The following is a 17,670-nucleotide window of genomic DNA, read 5'->3' as shown; positions in this document are numbered from 1 at the left end:
GTAAGGGGCTCTATTCCTGGATGAGATCCCTCTGACTGTCCTGAACATGAGGTCTCTATTTTAAATAAAGATCTTTCAAATTTTGATGGATTAGTGAGGAAGGCAGTCACCTTCATGGCACCCTTAACATAAGATGACTCCAAACATGAAGTTCCTTTATCCCCACTGCTCTTTCTTTAGACATGTTTACCTAAGCAGTGCCTCCACGTACTATTTACCTCAGTAAGTGTGAATGCTTTTAGAGCCCCACTCTCTCCTTCCTTGCCTCAGCTGGCCTGTATGTATCCAAGAACAACCCACACTGTAAGTACTCTATCCAGTAATTTCAGGTCCTGAATAATGACCCTTCCCTTCCCCCACCAACTATCTAGTTGGGCGAAGAAAAAAAAATTACAACACCCAGTGCACCAGACAAATAAATCCAGTAAAACTTGTAGCAGCTCATAAGTTTTTTCAACAAAAGGCTGCAGAGTATAAATATATTGTACCTACACGATATATTGTAACTGTGTTCCTCTGTCTCTAACTGTATGGATTAACCTGGTTATACACGTTAAAAACTCTGACGGTACTGCATATCTTGCAGTCACAAATACGTCACAAAAATGCATCTCAAAGAGGCTTGCTGGAGCATCGCTGTTGTTTTCCCTTACTTAACTTGTTGAACTCCAGGCAAGAAAATTTCATGATGTGACTTTGAAACAAAGAGTCCAATCTTGACAGAGAACTTGACTGAACTTCTATGGAAATAACTGTATTAAACTTACCAGCACAAATATGAAAATATATTCAAGTTTCTGTAGTGGTTCCCCTCCCACATGCAACTAATGCATGCAATATCGTTTAATTTTGCTTTTAAACTTCTGCTTTGCTACTCAGTTTCTACAGTGGATTTCTTCCAAGACTTCAAGAAAATTATTTAAATGGAACTTATTACATCATACAGGAAAATGCAACCTCTATTTAGAAATGTGAGAAAGGGTTTCTCTCCTATCTGGAAATCAACTAGTTAACAGTGACATAAAACCTTAACAAGAGGAACAAGACATTAATGGGAAATCTCCCCTGGTAATAGACCAATGTGCTTTGAACACAAGTGCTTCAACCAGCACAACCACTCAACATTGAGAATGATTCAACTCTCCCTAAGGAGCCTGACATCTGTGATTATTACTGATAAATACATCCTTGTCCTGGGCTGAGCTTACAATTTATTTCAACAGGAGGTAAAAGTCTTTTTGAAGATTAAATTATACCCGTTTTCTCTCCATGTGTTCTGGACTGTATGCACATACACAGTCCCAGAGGACATGCTGCAGGAGGCGTCTAACTCAGTGTCCCTATACAAAAATTAAATGAGGACATACGTACTTGAAGGATTAGATACAGGGACAACAGTATGTTTCCTTGGACTGGAATAAGATGGAATGTCCTCTACATACTATCACTGCTTGTTAGTAATGAGCATGTATTAACAATAAATTAGATGTGCTTATATGAAGCAAAACAAAAAGTATTTATCTTTTCAGCATTACCTCAAAGCTTTGTCTTTGCCTCAAACAAGATAAGTGAGTTTTAAAATAAATACTGAAGGCAAAACCTATCCATATCAATATCGTACTGCTGGTAATAAAAGCTTAGATTAACAAAATATATTTAAAAGCCTGGGAATTGGTTCATGTCTCACACTATTTACCTGCACTTTGCGTTTCTTTTAATGTGTGTAATTTTAGCAATAAACAATCTGTTCCACTCATTTCCATTTCTCTCCATTGAACTTCAGCTGCAAACACTGAATAGCGTTTTAAATATGCAAGGGCAATGTCTGATTTTTTGTCTCTTAGGAACAACAGAAAAGTATCTATCAATGTCTAAGATTTTCACACATCTTGTATTTTCATCAGATCTGCATTGGTGTAAATGTCTATGTACACCTTTAGAAGACCATTTAAAAAACACAGCATTTTTTAAAAAAATGTAAGAAAACAAAAACCCCAAGAGCCTAGATGAAACTAACTTCTTGAAACCCTAACACTTCCAGGTGACAGGGATGGAGTGTGGGTGAAGATGACATTAAACCCCTTGGACTGGCTGATGGCCAGCCTGGCCCTTGGCAAACTTGCCGCACCCTGTGCACACCTCTGGCCACCCCAAGCCTCGGTGTGTGATGCACACAGCGGAGCAATGCCTTCCCACCCTGACACACCCTTTTCCAGCAGTACCATCCAAGGAGCTGTTGTGTTTCTCACAGAGCCAACATACAGAATGGCTTTGGCAAACAGCAGGAACGACGCAGCAAATGATCAGATTTTAATAAAAAAGTGATTTTCAATCCAGTTAGAAGCCAGAAGATGTTTCCTGAGACACACACTATTGACATGAAAATGGCAGTGCCAGAACTGCTTTTCATTCCATGTGAAAATTCACACCTTAATGGTGCTGTGGCACTACTCATCAAATGGTAAACATGTCATTTCAAAAATTCATCTTACAAAATACTAAGTTTGTAGGTTGTTTTTCTGTTGCTAACTCTGCATATAATTGCATATATTAGCTCTTCAATAAGTTCAACCAAAGGGAAAAAAAAATAAATCAAAATTTCCCTACCACTAGTTAATTTTGCTTTTCACATTCCACTCAAACTAGTAGTCTTTTTAATATATTTCAGAAACAATGCAATACTTTGGTAATAAAGAAACATAGATTGGATTTCTCAAGTTAAACTGCAAAACCTGAATTTACATAAGTAGGGGAAAAGCACACTAAAATTAAATTTCTTGATGAAAGACTTCCCACTGCATGACTTTTCATAAATCGACCATGTACGTTTGTATAAGGGTTGCTCCCCTCCACTTTCCTACCAAGATTTCCACTGCTGTGGAAAGCACGAAGCACACTTTTCTGAATTACTACTCTTGGAGTAAAAGTCACAACAAACCAAGTTAGATAAACAAAGTAACTTTACCCAGAGTACAAGATGTGATGCAAGAAGTTTAGAGTTAAGGTAATAAGGTGCATAAAACAACTAACGTGTTGGGTCTTTATTTTCTACACAGATATCCAGCAGATGAGGCTGCCCAAGCTGAGAACATGCTGCTCTTCCCAGCTTTTCCTGTTGCTCCCTCCCTCCCCTCTCTGTGCTTCTACTATTTTTCCACAGATGTGGTCACCAGCGCTTAGCAACCAAGGGGACATGATGGCACAGAGAAAAATCCTCCATCTAGAGCTCACCCTGCTCCACCTCTGTGGCTGCAAACTATCACGGCAAATTAGGAAGAACGTGTTTTCTTTGTTGCCTCAGAGACACCAGGTGGGACCTCAGAGGCAGCTTGGTGTGAGCTGGATTTTCTTGCCTGGGTGGATGTACGGGGAAGAATTTAACAAGCAGGAGACTAAGAGAACCGGAGTCTTGCTGGTAAAACGGCTCCCAGATGCTAATGCCCATGAGGGGAAAGAGGGAAAGAGGGAAAGAGGGAAAGAGGGAAAGAGGGAAAGAGGGAAAGAGGGAAAGAGGGAAAGAGGGAAAGAGGGAGCCAGGTACCAGGGTGATGGGAAAGAGAAAAGTGATAGAAAAACAAGGGAACACTACCTACTGCTGCTCAGCGCTCCAGCCGTCCTGCCGGGCGGGGAGGCGGCAGAGGGCCTCGCCACCGGCAGCTAAGAGCAAAGTCCGCGCAAAACCCCACGCACACGACGGAGGAAAGCGAATACTCACTTCACCCATGCCACAGGTAGGTGCTGCCTCCGCGCTGCAGGGCGGCCGCCGCCTCCCAGCCGCTGGGGCCGGCACCGCCCCGCCGCAGCCACCGCCCCCGTCAGCCTCGCCCGGCCCCGCCAGCGAAGCGGCCGCGCCCGCCGCAGCAGCAGCAGCGCCCCCTGGCGGAGGCCGCGGGCCGGGCGGGGCCGCAGGGCGCGGCGGCGGGGCGGGGCGCGGCGGGGCGGGGCGGGCCGGGCTGCTCGGCCGCGGGTCGGGAGCGGAGGCGGCGCGCAGGGGGCGCCGCGGGGGGGGGGCGGCCGGTAAAAATGCCCCGGCTGGACAGCGTCCCTCCTTCGGGCTGCCAGCCCGCTGCCGCCGGGCCGTGGCCGCTCCTGGCTGTCCCGCGGGGGCCCGACGGCTGTGGGGCGCTGCGGGCCGGGGCGACCGCGAGGGGCGCGGGGAGCCTGGGCGGGGGGCGCCGCTCCCCGCAGGCAGCTCCCCGCCAGCTCCCGCTGCGCTGGCGGGCGGCTTGCGGGCGTAGGACGCGGCTCTTCCCCGCTCGTCCGTGGGTCGTTTCCCGCAAACGCCAAGGCAGAGTGGTCCTTCACAGCCGCCCACTTCTGCTGTTCTTCGTTCACGTTCAGTGCTAAATGGGTTTCCGAGTGGAAGTCATTCCTTGGTGTCTTTGAGCTGTCGCCAAAGGCAGTGACATTATGCATTTGCCTAATGTGCTTTTGAAAATATGTATGTGCGTTTTTTCTACCGATGGCTAATTGTAATACCTTTTGAAGATCCCTTGGAAAGCTTGGAAAGCAAGCAATGAAAAATAAGCTAGTCTGCAGCTCAGTGCAAGGGGCTTTATGTGTTATTTTACTGAAGGAGGTGCCTCAGATTTGTTAGATCTTGCTTGGACAAGAAAAACATCTTCCGTGCTTCTGAGTGGGGACAAAAGAAATTCTGCACGGATTTTCGGTGCGAACAGGCACCCCAAGAGCACTAGGCACTAGAGCAGTAGAGTTTCTTTTTTTACAATGTGTACCTAAACCCGTTATGGGTAGCTAGCCGCAACAAAACCACAGCTATGTGTAAGTTAAAATGCTTCGCCCCTAAATCGAAACGCCAGCCCACCTAGGCTCCCTGGCACTTTCACCATCAGTGCTTTGCGTTCCCGAAGGCCTCCTGCTGTGTCCTGGGTGCATTGCCCGCACTGATTCCCCATTCTGATGTTCCTAGAACCTTAGTTGATACAGAAGGCTGTAGAAATTAATCACATCTGTAGTTTTTGACCCTGGTCATAGCATAGGACCTTGAAAAGTCACTGGAAATACCTTGAATTCTCTGCTGCTTCAGAGCAGGGAAGGGAAACATAGGATAGCCTGGACGTCAGAACATGCAAATCCAGCATATACTTGTGACAACAGAATAATGGTTTAAGTAAATGCAATTGTTTTCTTCATCTTTAGAAAGAAACCTTCACCTTCTTTAGAACTATGAAAGGTACCTGAACAAATTTCACAATCATGAATTTCAAATTGTTCTTAGGTGGTCTGTGTGCTGTGCTCACATTTGCTTGCCCAAAATCTGTCACTTTTCCTAATGCAGCACCAGCATGCCATGACAAGGAGGAAGAGGTTCTCGGAGGGTGTTTTTCTCTTCAGTTCTATCATTTCAGCACAGGTAGCAGGTCACATGTTTCTGTAGCACACTTGGCCAATTCCCCAAGTGGTGTCAGATCTGGTACCAGCCCCAGCCACACAGAGCCTGCATGAAACAGCACCCACATTGTCCTGTCTGCCAGAAACCAGCTGCTTGATTGTGCCTGGTTTGCTCTTCATTTTAAATAAATTAAAAAAAAAAAAAAGAAACAAGGCACTTCCTGCAATATAGTAACAGTATTTGATAGTGTCAGTCTGGTTTCTCGGAACAACATATATTCAATTCAAATAAGCTGTAATTTAGCGGGAGACAGTGTTATCTGACTTTGGTGACTACAAATAAACTCTTTAGATTTCTGTATGCATTTAAAGTTGAATGTTACGCTGGAGGAGATCACATGAGTAGGGGCAATTTTCTTTTTATTTTTTCTCCTTCCATCTCGAAATGCACTCCTAAGAGTCTCCCCCCCCCTTTTTTTACTATGTTTTTCTAAGATGTTTCCAATTTTTTTCTTTTCCTTATCATTTTGATACTTCAGTGCTGATGTACGTTTGCTTTCTGAATGCCTTGTGTATGTTGAAATCTGAAATATTTCAGTATCCAGTGTTACTGGAATAGTTGTGTTTGTCTTAGGGACAACACAGGCCTGTGAAATTCCAGGTAATGATGATGGTGTAGTTGGCTAACAACGACAGTGCTTTTAAAAATTACTGTGCATTATACAACTAATAGATTTCCTTGGGACGCAGAGTGCTAAATTAATATTAAATAAGTAATTTTTTTACATTAAATTGAAACAGGTCGCTCAAAAGCATCCTCATACAGCTGTGCCGTTTTTCATCTGTTTATATAACATCTACTCCAATGGGATCTGGATTCATTACTAGACTGGGATTACTCAGTGCTGGAGTCGCATAGACAATGAATACAGACTATAGCTAATTTACTTATTTGGTCCCTGTTTTCATGCAGTCTTAGTCATGCCCCGAAATAATAATAAAGCCATCATTACTGTTTAATACAAGTAATAGGATCATAACTGTAATTGCTAATTAATAAGTGAAAAGTGATGGGGTTTATCAGATGGTGCAGCCTGTTTCCAAGGGAGAAGAGTGACCTGCAATAATTAATATTGCAGCACCACTCAGTGTTCAAAGGGGATATAGCTTCATAATCAGTACATTTATTAACAGTTGCATTGCCGCCTGAAGAAACACTGTGATCATAGTAATCTCATTAATCCTATACATATGTGCAACATGTATAGGATAATGCTGCAGCTTACTTTAGGTATACCATGAGAGAAGTAAAGTATGGACACAAACATGCTGAATATAAAGATATTGGAAGAAAAATGTCTAGTACCTATCTTGATATAAATGAGCCAAATGGAAGTATTAATGGAATGGAAATCACTAGTTTGTTACCAGCATCTTTTCTCCAAAAGCTAAGAAAGAATTTTTGATCCGTTTAGTCCTTCAGTTCTTTATCTACTTTTTTACTTGAAATATATCATCCTGAAGAACAGAACAGACTTACCCTCTGCCCACGCTTCCTGCCAAATAACATTATACCATATAATGTGCTAACTTTCCATTCATGGACATGATTAACAAGGAGACAGGGAATAACTGACCTTCAGAAAGTCCAGCCTCTTGCATCATATTTCCAGCTTGGCATTGGGCCATGTTAAAGTCACAATGCTTGTATTAATGTGCTGGCTTCCTCACAAATATTACATATATGTAAATTAAAATGATTCTGTTTTTTTCTCCAGCGATCCTTATTTCTGTCAGTCATGAAATATTGCTGTCTTGGGAGCTGCTTCACTGGTGTCTCTGCAGTAAGCCAAGATTAGCAGCTTCCTCAATGCCTGCCAACAGTCAGAAGCAATTTTTCATTGTTTTTTTGGTTTTTTTTTAATGTTGTCATGGTTTAACACCAGCCAACAACTAAGCAACACACTGCCACTTGCTCAGTCGTCGTCTCCCCCCGGGATGCGGGAGAGAATCAGAAGAGTAAAACTGAGAAAACTCGTGGGTTGAGATAAAGACAATTTGATAGGTAAAGCAAAAGCCACACACATAAGCAAATCAAGCCAAGGAATTCATTCACAGCTTCCATGGGCAGGCAGGTGTTCAACCATCTCCAGGAAAGCTGGGATCCATCACATGTAACAGTTACTTGGGAAGACAAATGCCATCACTCCGAAAATCAACCCCCTTCCTCCTTCTTTCCCCAGCTTTATATACTGAGAATGACATCACATGGTATGGAATACCTCTTGGGCTAGCTTGGGTCACCTGTCCTGGCTGTGTCCCCTCCCAATTTCCCATGCACCTCCAGCCCTCTTGCTGGCAGGGCCCAAGAAGCTGAAAAGTCCCTGACTTAGTACAAACATTACTTAGCAACAACTAAAACCATGGTATGTTATCAACATATTCTCACACCAAATCCAGAACACAGCGCTGCACCAGCTACTATGATGAAAATTAACTCTATCCCAGCTGAAACTAGGACAAACATATTATTTTTCCCTTCCTCTTACTCAATAGTTGTAATTTTTCTTTAAAAATTGTACCCTCAGACATCTACTTACACTGTCCAGTTAGGTGTGCCTTTCTGGCATTATATTGTGTATGTTCTCCTGGATTTTCTTTATTGTAGCTCCTCATGTGTTTTAAGATAGGCCATTCAAATGGCACTCTACAGGAAAACTGTCATGTGCGTGAACTCATTCTGCCATGACAGTGGTCTAAGGATTCAATATCAAATTCAATGCAAGATGTTTTTTGATAGCATGAGTCAGTATTAGCATAGAAAATACACATGGCAAAATATGCAGTATATAAACAAATAGTAGTAAAACCAAAAATACTGTGTCATGAGACACTGCTGCATCAGCCTCATGAACTGCAGGACTATCATCAGCTGACTCTGAAATGCTGTTGCTTCAAACCGCTTATTAATTGTAGAAGGTAACGTGTTGCTGGCTCTGTGATTCCCCTGCTCTTCCATAGTATATCTGCCATTGGCTTGTGCCATAGAGCTAGTGGACTATTATTGCTGAGGTATTAAGATTTTCAAAATGTGCTGATGAACTAGAATATGGATATGAAATTATCTGACTTTAAAAAAATACGGGATAAGGTAACAGCAGTCAAAATCTGCAGTTAAAACTTGTCCTCTAATGCACCCATTTCAGTTTAAGCAAAAATGAATTTCTTGCTATGCAAAGAAACCTAGAAGCAGGACCTTAAAAGGTCTCACTGAGCTCAGAGGCTATGCAGAAAACACTACTTCAAGACAGTGAGTTGAATTAAAGGAATTAATGTACTGCTTTTATCCTTTCACCCTCTTTCAACAGCTGACCAGCAATAGTCTCCTATGTCTTACTAAAGACTTGCATAGTTTTTTTCTGCTTTAGTGGAATCATCATCCACAAACACAATTCATTTATATAAGGTTGAATTCAACTTCCTGATGACTATAAGGAGTTTTAAAGAAGATCAGTATTTCTAAAACACCTTTTGTATGGCTTTTTTTGTGTCTCACTATAAGTGACTGAGCCAACGCTGCAGAGAGCAAACTAAGGATTTAGTGCAAAATCTCATTGGATTGCTTCACTCTTGCAACATGTGATGATCAGTTTTACATTGGAAACACATCCTTTTGCCACTTCTTTATAAATACAAAAACTGGTGAAGTGGATAGAAAATTGTATTTTTTAGAAGTGTCATAACTTGCATCTAGCCAGATATTTGAAATCTGGATCCCATTCTGTCTGAAATAAAGCCATTATCACCAGTAATCTTAAATACCGGTAGACCAGTCAGTTATTTCAGTCAAGCTCAACAGACAGTTCTCTAGTTGCTTACATGCGTTTTCCAGGTTCCAGATTACTTGTTCTATTATTTTTACTCCCTTCCAGTTTGCTAATTCTTTCAGCTGTGGGCGTAGTAGAATGGTTTTCTACAAATGTTTTTCTCACTAGAGCTGCATTTATTTGTTAGAGTAACTCCAGCTACAGCTTCCTATTTCCCCTCCTGTAAAACAAAAGGTAAAATGTGCTACACAGTGATAAGCAACAAAAAATAAAACATCAGTGATTCAAAGAGCTCCTCAGGCAATTCCTTTTACTCTTGGACAGCTATGTAGATCTTTAGATATTAAAAAGGTATAAGCTTACGTGCAATGTTCAATACTTTCAGCTTTACATTTCAAGCTGTTTAAACCTTTTGTAAACTTTTAACAAGAAATTCATTAGCATACTAACATCTAAACCATTCTGTTTAATTCTGAATAATAATAGAAATACTAATACATTTTTTTTGTATTATAACTTGTTAGTTTGGCTTGCATTATAACATCAAATCTCACCTGAATATGACTTGGATCTTGCATGTATCTTTCCAGTCACATTATATTGACATGTCCACGTGAAAAAAACTGCATTTCTGCATATTCCATTATACCTGTGAGGATGGAGTATAAAAGATTGGAAAGTTGTGGATAGCTGAAAAATAATAATATATTTTAATTGCCATTTAAAAGCACTTTTAAATAGAAAAAAAGCAAGTAAATATATTTTTAACAATAAATAAGTTTTTAGTAGGAAAAGAAGAAAATATTTCTACTTATGAAATGTTTTGCTTAAATCTCCCTTTCACAATCATGTCATTATAAGCATTTATCTTGGTTTCCAACTGGAAAATATAGAGTAATACAGTTAAATGTGAATCTACCTTACATATATGAAATGTATACATGTATTCTGACTTAAACCCTAAATAATTGTTATTAAATTAATATTGAAAATGAATGTGAGCTGAGATTAGGTGCTTTAAAAAAAAACATTTATTTAAATCAAGTCTTTCCCCAGGTGTTCACATTTCTTAAATCTTTTTTCTCCAAAGTTGGACTAATTTTTCTGTCCATCAGTTTTAATTGTGCTTGCACAATTTCTATCTGTGATTGAAAGAGAAGTCCAATTGTTGAAGTCAAAGGCAAAACTACCCTAAAGAGAAAGATTTTCATAGAAGCATACTACGAATAAATGAATTGCTTATTTCAAAGAAAGTCTCTGCTTCCTAAATGACATGTTTTTTTATGCATCCACCTGCTGTAGTTTATTGACAGTCCACTGTGTTGGTTTGTAAAGAAAACCATGTCTACTAAGCACATAAAATCTTGTACTTTTAACAAGACTGTGCCCACAAGCTCCATAAGAGGGCACCCTTATCTAACAGCTGAATTTTATACAAAAAATAAAATGTGAAAAAATAAAAAGGCCTTTCTTAAAGCTTTAGGGGGGAGAAAACCCCATGGAGACTTTTGTGACAGACAAAGCTATTAAATTATCTCAATTGTCATTTTGGTGCTCATAAGGCAAATCTAACTTAAAGCACGCATTAGCTCTGTACTGTTTTCCTAAAACAACTTTGTTGAAATTTCCTCGTAGTCTAAAAGTTAAAATAATGTAATTAGGTCACCGGAATGACAAAGCTATTTTTAGCATTGTCTAGTAAAATAGGTTTATCTAATCAAGACAGACTTGCTAGCAGGAGCAATGGAGTCTAGCTAACACATCTTCAAGCAAGAGGAACATCCGCTGCCCCCTTTGTTTTATCTTCTGTTTTACCAAAGTAAGTCAGGTTTTCTAATTTTGTTGATAGGGAGCCAGTATTGACAAAAGTATTAGCTACTCTGTCTAGTGCGATTACTACTGATGTCTGTGATGATGTCACTGATAACATTTACATGGTAAAAAGTCTGTAAACAGTGGATAAAATTATTTCATTTATAAATTGTCATCTCTAATTTGCCGTAAAGATGTTTATCAATTTGCTAGGGTGTCCAGAAGGAAGGAATGACATTTAAAAGTCTAAAAAAGTATTCAATAAATGTGCATCTGTAGCAAAAAACTATTGCTTTGCCCAGAAATTGTAACATTTTCACTCATCTGCTCCCCTACTACTGACAAAACAATTTCCATTTACAATAAATTTGATTTGCACGGATTCTAACTTCCTTTGTTAACCTTTACGTACTCTAGATTTCCCTTTTGTTACCAGGGTGCTTGAGGTAGAGTTTGGGTACAGTGGATTGGAATCCTAGTAGGATAATTCTTTAGAAAGCATTTGTAAGATACTGCTTTTGACTGCATCTTAGCCAGAAGGAAGACTGTAGGTGTTTTAAAATGTTAAAACAGTCTGACTGAGTCTCTTTCCTAGAAATCCATGGTTTGGAACAGGAAATTTAAATTAAAGGCAGGGAGGGCTGACTTTGTCTCTGAGGATCCACTGAAATTAGGTGAACAGAATCTTCCTTAAACAGCAGCTCTGTATACTTTGTGTACGGCCACTGAAAATTTGTAGCTGTAACTGCTCTGCATTTTTTTTAAATCAGACTGTAGGTCTCATCTCATCCACTCAGAAACTGAAAAAAAAAAAAACCAAAAACCCAAACCCAAAACAAAGCAAGTTGCTCTGTGAAAATACAAGTCATAACAACTTGCCAGGCATCACACTAGAAATTTGTGCCAGCAGTAAACAGGAAAATCCGGTTCCCCAGGGTAGCATTCAACTACTGGCTGCAGAAGTCTTCTCCCTCTTTCTGTAACACCTGGCATTATCCGCTCCACATTGCCAGCTTCTACAATACTTTTCATCACTTGAATATAACTTAGTTATGTAATCTATATTGAAATTTCATACATGAAGTCTTAAAAAAAAAAGTGCAAGTTCTGTTATCTTTTCTACATGTTTTGTTTTGTTTTAAAAACTGAGGGAGTGAAACAATGGCTGTTAATCATGCATGGAATCAGAGGACTAGGAAGATCTAAATATAGCGGCTGGGATCTAATTTGTGCTCATGCACAGCTACTTAACAGCTGTTTCTGAAAACCATTAACGAAGTTTTTCTTTGGGTGTATGAACCATACAGATTGATTTAATGATCAGAGGAGTTCCAGAAAACCTTTGTCCTCCATTTCACACATACCTCCACAGCCTTTCTGTCAACCTATTAGAACTTAAACACAAATAAATTACATTATCACTCGTCCTCCTTATAACGTTTTTACTTGCAATAACAGTTGAAAGAAGATTGAGGAATGCTGTCATACAGAAAATGTACTTCCATTAAAAAGACCGGGCTACTGGATTTTTAACAAAGATGTTTATTATGTAACTATTAAACCAACATTAAATTGTGCTATATACCAAACAAATATAAGTTATTTTTTAAAGAATTGTTTTAAAAAACTCCTTTGCTGGATCCACTTCAATTTCTCATTTTACTAGTTTTGAAGACATCACACATTTTCAGAAGGCAAAATATGTGTGAAATATGGTTATATTTGGAATGGGGAACTTAATGCAGCAGTAAGATGGTCATACCTAAGATGTTTAACAAGATGAAGAGGATCCTAGAGTACATCTTTCACAAGTCAATGATTAGATGTTTAGGCAGAGTACTATAAGGAGAATGGCAACATAACCCAAACAGGGGCTGGTATATTTCAGTTTGTGCAGCTGTCAGAAAAAGAATATACTGGTGACCATCATATTTATGCAGAAGGTAAATAATCACCAGAACTTCACCATCAGACCTTAAGCTATCTACACACTGGTTTTGTGCCCTGAGAAAGAGATTTGCCTCCCCTTAACTCCTAAAGAAATACTTTCAATAATAATAATAATTTTAAAATACTGACCTGTTAAGCGTATTTCATGGAACCAGTGACACTCTTCTGCAGCTGCCCTTCTTGGGATGATTCTGGGGACAAGAGTGGTCTGACAGCTGCATGAGTTGCTGGCGTTTACGTCAGTTTTCTACCCGGCATTTCAGAAAGCGTTGTGCCTGCCATGGCACTGCGTGTGCTCAGCATGAGAGCTGCGCACCCCACAGAAAAGATGGCAGTGCATTTCTTGTCTGCTTGTTTTGCCTGTTACATAGGTCTCTGTAGGAAGGACCAGATTTGCTGGCCAAACTCAACACAGGAAACCTGTTTAGACAGATGGGACTGGGCTACTGCAGTGAACACAGCTGTAAGGGACAGGCTGCAGCACACAGGGTACTGGCAGGGGCTGAAGTACTCTTCCCAGAAAGGCTGAGCACTGTTAATTCCCAGAAACAGATTTGTTTATGTGGAGGAGGCAGGAGGGTTTTTTGCCCTATGGACCTTTAGTATGACCAAGTATTTTTTTTTCCCACTCAGGTGAGGTCTCAGCACAGGCAGATTGAACAGATATTCTGAACGGGCATTTCAGACTGTTCCAGGACAAAAGTTTCTTCGTGTGCTTGCAAACCCTGTCTTTTGCAACATCTGGCTTTCTTTTGTAGTTAGCTTTGACTGCACATAACCAGGGGCTAACTTTCCCTGTCCCCAGATTTAAGATTTAAGTCTTTAAGATCATAAATCACTTGTTACCATTTCCTGAGTACAGTAACACAAATGGGCATACTTAGCAGCAAGATAACATGACTGCTGATAGGAGAAGATCAGCTAAAGCTCTCTTCTGACTAGTGCTGTTCCTTCTAGCCAGACAGGATTTTCTTCCACTTTAGTCAGGTTATGATCTCAGGATTAATCCTTGAGTCTGAAGTCCTCCTCTGAGGAGACCTACTCCTTGTTTGGGACCTGTCTGCCTCATATGTACAAAACCCCACAAGGCAAACAACTCTGATGCAATGTTTTTGGCTCACTATGCTGGTAAAAAAACCCTCTCCCCTCTCATCTATTTTTAGAGGATGAAAACCATTAGAGAAAGGACATATTGACTACCCTTTCAGAGGGAAGGGTAGGAGGCTAGGTAAAAATGTCCTCAACATCCATCCCAAGGGCACAAGACATGCCCTGTTCTGACACGGGAAATCATTTCAAGTTTCTACTGATTGATGAAAAGTATATACCAGTGTTTCCTACACATAACGCTGAAGGCAAGAGAAGTTGTACCATTCCTTTGTTACCAAATCAGTAAACACATTGCCAAACCCACTGTATACTAGGTCATATCCAGTATTATGTACAACCATACACTTTTTTTTCCCTGATTTTGTAAATCTATGGTTACATATGCTTTGCTCTGTGCCCACTGCATTTCTGTGTCTTTCCTTAAAATGAGGGCTGATATGTAGCCATTGTCTTGTCTGTCTCCCGGTACACTCAGATTCTGATCTCAGTTACAGATGTAGCTGCACTGAAAAGTACGTTATTACTCCTGATTCATTACTCCTAGCTAACTTTTAAAAGACTTCAGAGCCATTCCTATGAAATACCAAGGGGAACCTCTCTGAATCACTCCCTGAACCACTTTTGTTGAATAGCAGTAGGTCAAAGAAAACATCACTGATTTAAGAAGAATAAAATGAACAAAAATGGCATTCATTTCCATGCCTTGAGTCACAGACGTAATTCACAAGAGAGGAAACTTTAAACATCCTATGTAAATAGAGTGGCAAATGTGTTGAAAATTGGTTTTAAATGAGAATGAAGGTAAGTTGGATGACTTGACCTTGAATTGTAAATTAATTTTTATTCGTATTTTTTAGTGTCACAGATTATTTTATATTTATTTTCAGAAGATGCAGGTTGTCTCTGCTGAATTTTAAGAATAAAATTACTGATTTCCAAAGGAAGTGGCTTTCATTCAAGCTAATACCTTACTTAAGGATTATTAATTCCAATAGCTGCAATTTACTGCCAGGAAATCTGTCAAATGAAAGGAACTTCATGTCCCTGCTGTACTGAGCTGAGAAACGGTTTCTGTAGATGCCTGTTTTACCTTTTCTCTCTCTCTCTTTTTTTTTTTTTTTTTTTTTTAAAGCAGAGTACTGTTAACTACTATTTTCTGCCTCAAACTTTACTTGGCCTGATTTCTTTTTCACATTCTGCTCTCATTAGACCAAGATGTGCATCAGTTATTTTAAATGGCCCAAATCCAATAGAAGTGAAAATTGGAACCATTCAACTCACAACAGTATTTGGTAGAGAAAACTGGCACTAGTATTTACACGTGTGTATTCCCTTAATTCTGAGACAATCACCTTTTCTAAACTGGTTGACAAGTTTTCCCTTTTCACTATATACATAAAAAATATACAAGCTAGGTCTGTCCTTTCAGCATCAAAAATAAGTGTTTTAGGGAACTTTGTATTTTTAAGTATTTAAACTATGAAAAAATATGTACGATGCAAGAATAAGGCCAGCAGCAATTGACAATTGAGATGGGAGAATCAGTAGTAGCTGACATACTGTATTTTGTTCCCTTCAGTGTGTTTTATTTCCATAATTGTCCTTGTTACATCTTTATGAAAAAATATGACTTTTAACACCTGGTAGACAACTGTGTGTAATACAGTATTTACATTAGCAGGCGATAAATACTAGTAATCTAACAAATTTACCACTACTAGCACTATAAATATGAAACAAATTATTTGTTACACAGGTTTTTTTGTTTCGCTTTTATTCAAGAAAGAATTCAGAAGAACATGCAAAACACTGAAGTTACCCGCGATGCCAACAGACAGCAACTGATAATCCATTTCATTTACTGTTATCTCCACAGAGCTTTTAGTAGTCATGGAAAGCATTTAACTGATTTTCTTGGAGATAGAAAACTCTGATTTACAGCAAAGCAAGCTTTCCTTATCTCCAGGATAAGGGAGGACCTTGGAGAGGCACATAGTTCAGTCTCAATACTCACTCGTTCTAACCAGAGATCAAAGATATAAATAGTGATGGTGCTTTTCGTGTCCACTAGAAGCTGACCTACACTGCAGAAGTGGTGGCACTACATTTCTCAGTGCAGCAGCAGGTTGCAGTGATTATCCCATCTATCTTTAATGTTACCTTGACTGCTTCCATATATGCATTACAGCTGACAAGAGTACAACAGCAGGGCCATAAGGAGAATGTCAATAATCATAAAAAGCCAAATTTGACCTACTTACCCAGAGATGAGTAGCATCCTATTTTCAAGCAGAAAAACCCGATGACACACCTTATCTATATAAGCAAGACAGATAAAAATAACAGGAACTAAACAGGTCAGCTGAAAAGACTGCTATAAAATTTGATTTTGGGGGAAGGTGAGAGAATGAAGACAGTGACAAGGTAGCCCCTCCCTCGGCTTATGCCTTTCCTCTCTCCAGCACTGAACATTCAAAATTCTCACTTTGTTCCACTTAATTCAGGTGGTAGGACAGGAAGCCATGTGTCAGGGTGACTGGCTAGATACTGTCTGTGAGGCTTTACTGACCAATAGCATCTGCCAAACGTGAAGTTTACCTTCCCTTATGTGCCTGCCAGGTATACTAAATTACAGAATGACAAGAATAATTATTATTATCACACCACTAGATACACACGTTGATGACATTCTGGTTCTAGCACAATTAAAGTGTGATATTTTTATTTGTTTGTTGTGCTAATTATTCCAGCCCATTAATATTACCAAGATAGAATATTCACCTTCATGTAACAGATCAAAGCTTTTGTCTGTACAGCACTCCTCCTTGCTTTTAGGGATTTTCAGCAACTGGAAATCCTGACAAGTGTACTCATCTACTCTTAACCTGGTCTTAGACTTTCAGAAAGAAGCATACAAATAGATGAAGAGCAGGCTTGCAGGCCATGAGACAAAGAGCGTTCCCATATTAAAAGAACCAAGAGCAACCAAATCTGTTTCATAAAAGGCTTATGCTTTTAAAGGCCTGAGTGTAAGAGAGTTGTGAACTGTTTTGAGCTTTCTGCTAGGAAACACAAGATTAAAGCCTTGAGAAAACTTAATGAGACACTATTTCTTAGCAGTCATTCTCCAGCAGGAATTTCCTTTTCCGCAAGGGCTTTCTGGTCTAGCTTTTGTTTCAAAGGCTGAAACCAAGCAGAAAAAAATGGAGTATTTGTGCTACGAATGTAAGGACAATTAGATCTTCAAAGGGGATTGCTGTGTTGCCAGAAAGCCCATCTTTTACTTGAGCATCCAGATTAATATCGAAGGATTATGACTGCTGAGATACAGTTAGCTGAAACCAGAGGGTTTTTTTTCTTTTCTTGGACAGAAAGTTGCATTCAAGCATTCTGAACAGAACAGTAATGATATTTAATCTGTTCTGTGGACTTCTGTCACGCACAAATCAAGGTTTCCTTACTGGTAATAGAAGATAAATTCCTCTGATCAGTGGGATTGTATTATTTTCCCAGAGATAACTATCCACATTTATAAGAACATAAAACTAAACAGTATCACTTACTTATCATGCTTTCAATACAGTATGAAAAATTTATTATATCATGAAAGAAAGAACAA

General features: G+C 39.6%; 1 protein-coding gene across 1 annotated transcript in view; it reads right to left on the bottom strand.

Annotated features, from left to right (window-relative positions):
• Positions 1-3,815, bottom strand: part of LOC101919649 (sodium channel protein type 2 subunit alpha-like) — a 78,060-nt gene extending 74,245 nt beyond the window's left edge. Inside the window, exon 1 of the mRNA XM_027782709.2 lies at positions 3,716-3,815. The gene's annotated coding sequence lies outside the window, so the exon portion shown is untranslated. The remainder of the gene's footprint in view (positions 1-3,715) is intronic.
• Between the last annotated feature and the right edge of the window lie 13,855 nt (positions 3,816-17,670).

Source organism: Falco peregrinus, chromosome 8, assembly GCF_023634155.1.
Source record: "Falco peregrinus isolate bFalPer1 chromosome 8, bFalPer1.pri, whole genome shotgun sequence".
NCBI lineage: Eukaryota > Metazoa > Chordata > Aves > Falconiformes > Falconidae > Falco > Falco peregrinus.
The sequence above is the reverse complement of the archived record's forward strand: the minus strand, read 5'-3'. Positions and strand labels throughout refer to the sequence as shown.